Genomic DNA, 8,092 nt, shown 5'->3' with positions numbered 1-8,092 from the left:
GTATTTGGTCAATTAGTTATTTTTTTTTTTAATTTCAATTTATTTGTTTCGCACATTTGTGCCTATTTAAGAGTCTTTCCGGTTCATTAACAAACATCAACTTTGAGTCGTAAACACAATTTACAAACTTCCTCAAAACTCTTTTCATTGTTAAAACATTGTAACGTTTAAACTATTCTTTAAAATTTCGAATACTTAAATTAGAATTATATTATAATAGTTTTATTCATACAATAATAATCACACTGGGGAATTCGGATAATGATGATGATGATGATTATGCATGAATACGATCATTTAAAGGAGTGATTATAATCTTGAAAATGAAAGTTTTTGTAAATGAAATGTGACAGCCATTTTGATCCCACAAAACACAAAATTGCGGCAACTGCGAGTGTATATCTTGCAACACTTGATATCGCCATGTGCTTCGCAGCAGCCATAATAGCCACCAAAGCAATGGACATCACCTGAAGAAATATCTGGAGTGCATTAAGACGTTTATATGCTTCAGTGCAGCTGCTGCAGTTCACCACATGGGTCCAGTACCTAAATAAACAAAACTATAAGAAATCAAATAAAGCTAAATGTGGTTAAAGTTTATGCGAATAACCTGTCCATGAGTTGTTCTCTAGGAGGGATGGGTGTAAGAGTTCCATATATGTTGGTTCCCCAATCGACTTTATCATCTGCATATTTCTTTAGCCACCTTCGAAATAATGACACCATAGTATCTGCTTTGGTTGGCACAAAACAGACTTTTTGCCAATTTGAAAGACCTGCCTCCATCAATTTCTCCTCCTAAAAGTTGCATAATCTTAAGAAATTTCGAATACCCCAGTTCGAATTACAATCGACGATGGGATAGTTTTACCTGAACCCGAAGAAGATACAAATCCGAATCCAAAACCAAATTAATTAGAATATGGTCCATCCATCTTGAAACAAATGGATCTATCCAAAGATTAAAGTGTCTATGACCAACACTTATGAATCTGCTATTACCCGGGCTAACAGGAATACAAAAAAAGATAAAAAAGTTGCTTTCGAGGTGGCTTTTGTGCTAACTGTCCCTGAATTAATCAAATTATATAGGAATGAAATACCAAGAAAACAAAAAATATTGATATGGAAATACCACATGAACCAAAACCCTAAATTGGGTTATGCTCATACCAATCCATCATATCATATCAGGTCATGTGCTTTGGCAAATACTTGGGTCGGTGTCGGATTCGACCCTCCAACCCATGAACACGGCCCATTATTATATGGCTACTTAAAAAAAAGTTAAGCTTATACCTTAGTTTGAGTTACCTTGATTGTGAGACTACCTTGTACCAGACAGGGAGAAACAAAGGTCCATATACGACCTTGTGGCTCGATTGCGGTAAAACCATTTTTTTCTATTTTCTGTATTTTTATATCGATAGGTTCACCCCCTTCTCGATCAAGCTTAACAGTGCATGAAAATTGTGTTAGGCAGGAGATTATCAAGACATGAGAATACTGAGGATATAAGAACTATTTGATTGCTGAATACTTATCTGGGCTGTGGTGCGATACTCATTATCCCATGATGTGCATATGGAACATGTGCAGGGTCCATCAGATTTTCAATCAGGACTTCATACCTATAAGTGTCACACTCTTGATCAACAAAACCGATGATCTTTTATAATGATTTTGTAGAGAACAAACTACATTCATACCCGTAAGGTACATCTCTGGTGAACATTTGGGGGAAAAATGAAGGATCGTCAAGTTCAGGGATGTATGGTGGTTTCTTCTTGATGAGGATATCTTTGTATTGTGGATCAGTGTTGGGCCAAAACCAAACAATTCCGTATTGCACAGTGCTTGGATAAACACCAACACACGCTTTCGGGAAAGAATGAACCTGCACGTGTATTTTTATAAGCTTATCGGTAAAATCATAATATCATCATTTATAAAATTGTTGGAAAGAAGATCCCAAATGATCTAAACTACCGCAGGACCATCACGGGGAGCTTGAGGAATTAATTTGCAGTCACCAGAGCCACCAAAACACCAGCCATGGTACACACACTGCAACCTACCCCATTGATCAATCCTTCCTTCAGAAAGTGGAGCCAATCTGTGTGGACAACGATCGTCAAATACCTTCCATTCATTCTCGTTCTTATCCCACCACACCACAACATCCAGACCCATCACCTTCTTCCCACATGGAGCTCTCTTGTCCAAATCACACACAGGCATGAGTGGATACCAGTGAGAAAACCAGTCAAATTTATAATCTTGATCAAAGCTTCCGGTTTCGGTTTCTTTTTCAGGTTGGGCTGCTGGTTGGGTTGAATCAGATGGAGAAATGGCATTGAACTTGGTAAATTTGGATTTTGGAAATTGGGTTAGGTTGAGTAAGGGCGATTTGGATTTTTTGTGAGAAAATGAAAGACTGGAAATTGGTTTGAACATTCTGGCTTTCAGAAGTAAAGGCATAGCAGCAATTGAGACAGTTTGTAGAGCTTCCATGGAGGATGATTGATTTTGGGATTTGCATAAGTGCATATAAATACAAGCATGGGAACATATTGACAAGGCCTTTGGATTTGTTGCTTTTTGTGGTTATATATGTAAAAGGGAAAATCTAATACAAATTTTCTTATTCTACAAACTTCAACATCTCAACATAGATCAACCATGCGTATCGGAACATCTAGTGCTTGAAAATAGATCAACCTAACGAATATCTAATGCCACTAACTATGTCTTATTGAGTAGTAAGTGCAAAAATTTGAGTAGTCTTTATCTTGTGATATGTGAATTGATGGGTAGGTGTTGCATTTCTAAAATTGTATTTATAAAAATAGTATAGTGGTTGGTATTGAATTTAATTTCCCTTTTGTCAAATCAACTTTTTACATAAATAGAATGCCTGAGTAACCAGGAACATTGGCTGTCGGATACATATATTGCTAATTAGTTCATAAATAAAAAGTGAATTGTTGTTAATAACTTGAAACAACCTGCAATAAAGTTCATGTTTTGAAATTTGAATATTCATTATTCGAGTGGAGGGACACTTATCTTTTTTTTTTTTTTTTTGAACGAGCCAACATAAAAATTTTAGAGTAAATTGCCATTTTAGTCCCTGTGGTTTGGGCCATTTTGCCAGTTTAGTCCAAAGGTTTCATTTTTAACATCTGGATCCAAAAAGGTTTCATCGTTGCCATTTTGGTCCAACTGACTTAACTTCATCCATATCTGTTAAAGCTGCCAAGGGCATTTTTGTCATTTCATTTTGGTTCAACTGACTTAACTTCATCCATATCTAACAAAAATGCCCCAGGCAGCTTTAACAGATATGGATGGAGTTAAGTCAGTTGGACCAAAATGGCAACGATGAAACCTTTTTGGATCCAGATGTTAAAAATGAAACCTTTGGACTAAACTGGCAAAATGGCCCAAACCACAGGGACTAAAATGGCAATTTACTCAAAATTTTATTAAAAAACTAGTAAGATACTAGACACCATAATTACAAATACATGAAAACAAACAATACACCAACAGGGACAGAGTCCAACCTAGGCAAAACACGAGAAATTACTCCTTGGTCTGTATAGTTTTGGTCGAGTCGGCCAAGTCAAGATATCCTCCTATCTTGACTTAGCACGGCGTTTACTTTGTTAGCGTTGTAAAACAGTTTGCATGTGTGAAACTGTTAGTTATGTATGTGCTTGGATCTTACTGTTTGTTTTGCTGCAAGTGTTAGTCTGTGTATAGGTTCCCCACGAAGAATCCCTATTCTTCGTGGGATAGCATAGTTCACGAACAATGGTTTCTAATCAGATTGTTCACCACGAAGAATGACTGATTCTCCGTGGTGATGGAATGTTCGTTGGAATGATCCACGAAGACTTATTCTTCGTGGGCCTGAGGATTGTTCGTGAGCCCAGTAACCTTCTTCGTAGGGTTACTGGGTGTTGGGCCTATAAATACAGACACTTGCTTCTCATTTCAGTAAGAGAGTCCCTGAGAGTTGTAAGCACTGCTTGTATGTGTTGTACTGATTCTCTTCAGTTAATCTAAGATTGTGAATCTTTGGTTACTTGTGTTTGCATTTCTTTGCTTCGGTTTGCATAACTACGTGGATTCCGCACTCGTGTTTGTGTTAACAACAAGGAAGTAGGTTATCTTGATCCTCCAAGTGGACCTACATGTATCAACTATTCTCGAAATGGTTATCGAGTTCATGTTTCAAGATGTCATAATAACATTTATCAAAGTAATTTTTTTTTTTGTTCCTTCACTATTTTATCAATATTTAAGGAAATCACATGATATATTAAATATGTTTAGATGTAAAATAATTAATATAGTAATTAGTTGGGTAAGTAGTAATGTTTTAATCAGAGAGACGAAGCTTAATGGAAAGTCGGGGGTGCACCCGCCTCTTGAATCTTTCGGTTAGAAGTGTAAAATTTTCGATTTTTCGTCTGAAAATTTTAAAATTATAAAGGATCGCCCTCCAATTATTTTGTCTAAACATTTATACAATATATAAATTGGGTCCCATGACTCCCCCTCCCCGGAACTTTTAGTCAAGCTCCGTCGCTGGTTTTAATACCAATTTTTTTATAACTAAATACTAGTTAACCTTGCTTGTACTTGTAAATATTTAAACTCACACCACTTTTGTGCCGCAAACAACATACCACTAGACCATTAGGTCATAGGCATGGTTTTAAAAAACGGCTGAGGCGTGCGCCTCAAGGCGCGCCTCAAGGCGAAACGGCCAAAAAACGATTCTGAGGCGCGCCTCAGGGGGTTTCTACTGTTTGTGCGCTTCAGAGGGGCTGAGGCGCTAAAAAGGCTGCGCCTCATGTGCGCCTCAGGGGTTTTAGATATCTATTTTTGATGTTTTTGTGTTTTTGTGTCAATTTCAAGCAATTTCGGTCTGTTTTATGTGTGTTTTTTATTATTTTGATGAATTTGATGATGAATTTAGTTAGTATTACTATTTTTATAAGATTTATAATATTTATATTTATTTTTTAATTCCGCCTCGGTTCGCCTCGAGGCTTACGCCTCGTGAGGCGAAGTGAAAACGCCTCGAAACTCGTTTCCGTTTTTTTAAACCTTGGTCATAGGTAAGTAGTCATATATGCGAGATTCTGTTTTCTCTTTTCTGTTCCAAATTTTTTATTTGTCTAAAAAGATTAGGTAACCCTTTAACTTTATGCTTCTCTTTTATTATACCATGATATCCCTTGATGTTTTTTTAACAGCTAACATGATGATCAAGGTCATCAAATTCACGTAATTCATGTTTGGGTCGAACACACAGGTAAAAGGAAGTAGATACAGCATGATCATATGTTAAAAAATGTACACTATTTAAAGGCATGACTATAGTCATGAAAATGGAAGCTTTTGTTGATGAAGTGTGACAACCATTTTGATCCCACAAAACACAACATTATTACAACGACAAATGTGGTTCTTGCAGGAACTGTTATCATTCCCTCTTTGGTTGCAGCCATAATAGCTACTGAAGCAACAACAAACACCTGAAGAGAGATCTGGAGTGCTTTAAAACCTTTATATGCTACATTGCAGCTACTACAATTCACCACATGACTTCGGTACCTAAATAAAAAAATAAAAAAATAATAATTTTCCAGAGTTAATTACATAGTTAGTCCCTGTGCTTTGTACAAAGTAACATACTTAGGTACTAATAGTTTAAAATCACCTACTAGGGTATTAACTTTTTATTTTGTAACGTTTGGAGGTATTAACGTTAATTGTTTGTTAAACTATTAGTACCTTAGTATGTTATTTTGTGCAAACCACTGGCACTAACTATGTTAATACCCTAGAAGTTACTACCTCCAAACGTTACAGAATGAAAAGTTAATACCCTAGAAGGTGATTTTAAACTATTAGTACCTAGGTATGTAATTTTGTGCAAACCACATGGACTAACTATGTAAGTAACTCTAATTTTCCATATGCATAGAAGTAATATTATATATTTGTTAATTTGTAACCTGTCCATGAGTTGCTCTCTAGGAAGGGTGGGTTGAAGATATCCATTAAACTTGGTTCCCCAATCCATCTGACCACCTGAATATTTCTTTAGCCACTTTCTATATGCCACTACATTAGCATCTGCTTTGGTGGGCACAAAACAGACGTTTTGCCAATTTGAAGGACCCAATTCCATCAACTTCCTTTCCTGAAAGTTGCATAATCTTTCAAAAAATTCTAATACTATAGTATGAATTACAATTAAGGTTGGGATAGTTTTACCTGATCGAAAAGAAGATACAAATCTGAATCAATAATCAAATTCTGGATCATATGATTCTTCCATCTAGGAAGAAATAGATCATCTGTCCAAAATTTTGTAGGTATGACAGATATCAACCTGCTTTTACCGGGACTCACCGGAGTACATAAAAGGATTAAAAGATCCTTTCTAGGTGGCTTGTGTTTCTGAATCAATTAAACTAAAGTGAGTACTAAATATCAGCAGTTATACTTATAAAGTCAAGTTTATACCTGTGTATTTTCTGGACCCTCCTTGATTGTGATAGTACGTTGTAACAGACAAGGAGAAATAAAGTTCCATTCAACACCTGGCTGCTGGGTTGTAGTAAACCCATTTTTGTCTATTTTTTGTATTTTCATGTCAATAGGGGACCCCCCTTCGCGATCAAGCTTATCAGTGCAGGAAACTTGTGTTAGGCAGGTGATTACCAAGACATAAGAAAAGTTAGAAAACTGATTGCATAAATATATACTTATCTGGGCTGTTGTGTCCTGGTTATTCCATGATGTGCATATGGAACATGAGAAGGGTCCATGAGATTTTCAATCAGAACTTCACACCTATAAGTGTCATAATTCTGCTCAACAAAACCCATGATTTTTATGATGATTTTGTAGAAAATAAAGTCTATTTACAAACCCATAAGGTATATCTCTGTTGAATATTTGGAAGGAAAATGAAGGATCGTCAAGTTCAGGGACGTATGGTGGTTTCTTCTCGGTGAGGATATCTTTGTAACGTGAATCAGTGCTGGGCCAAAACCAAAGAATATCATTTTGCACGGTGCTTGGGTAAACAGCAACACAAGCCTTTTCAAAAGAATGAACCTGCACTTATTTTATCCATAAAATCATAATATAGTTATGCATAAAATTATCAGAAAATAGTTCCCAAGTGATCTAACATACCGCAGGACCATCAAGGGGAGCTTGAGGAATAAACTTGCAGTCACCGGAGCCACCAAAACACCAGCCATGGTACACACACTGCAACCTACCCCATTGATCAATCCTTCCTTCAGAAAGTGGAGCCAATCTATGCGGACAACGATCATCAAACACCTTCCATGCATTCTTATTCTTATCCCACCACACCACAACATCCAGGCCCATTACCTTCTTCCCACAGGGAGCCCTCTTGTCCAAATCACACACAGGCATGAGTGGATACCAGTGAGAAAACCAGTCAAATTTATAATCTTGATCAAAGCTTCCTGTTTCGGTTTCTTTTTCAGGTTGGGCTGCTGGTTGGGTTGAATCAGATGGAGAAATGGCATTGAACTTGGTCAATTTGGATTTTGGAAATTGGGTTTGGTTGAGTAAGAGCGACTTGGATTTTTTGTGAGAAAATGAAAGACTGGAAATTGGTTTGAACATTCTGGCTTTTAGAAGTAAAGGCATAGCAGCAGTTGGGACAGTTCGCAGAGCTTCCATGGAGGATGATTGATTTTGGGATTTGCATAAGTGCATATAAATACAAGCATGGGAACATATTGACAAGGCCTTCAGATTTGTTGCTTTTTTGGGGTTATAGATGTCTGCAGATGTGGTCCGCAGACTGCAGACGTTTTACCTCTAAAAACACAAACAGCACCTTATTCTACAAACTTCAACATCTCAACATAGATCAACCATGCGTATCGGAACATCTAATGCTTGAAAATATATCTAGAGTACTTTAAGCAATATTAACCACCTAACCTAGCCAATATCTAATGCCTCTAACTATGTCTTATTGAGTAGTAACTGCAAAAATTTGAGTAGTCTT

The 8,092-nt window shown here is 36.7% G+C and overlaps 2 pseudogenes; both read right to left on the bottom strand.

Annotated features, from left to right (window-relative positions):
* Positions 1-282: 282 nt before the first annotated feature.
* LOC110908518 lies at positions 283-2,781 on the bottom strand (annotated as a pseudogene).
* A 2,521-nt stretch (positions 2,782-5,302) lies between these two features.
* LOC110908519 lies at positions 5,303-7,826 on the bottom strand (annotated as a pseudogene).
* Positions 7,827-8,092: the final 266 nt, after the last annotated feature.

Source organism: Helianthus annuus, chromosome 14 (assembly GCF_002127325.2).
Source record: "Helianthus annuus cultivar XRQ/B chromosome 14, HanXRQr2.0-SUNRISE, whole genome shotgun sequence".
NCBI lineage: Eukaryota > Viridiplantae > Streptophyta > Magnoliopsida > Asterales > Asteraceae > Helianthus > Helianthus annuus.
The sequence above is the reverse complement of the archived record's forward strand: the minus strand, read 5'-3'. Positions and strand labels throughout refer to the sequence as shown.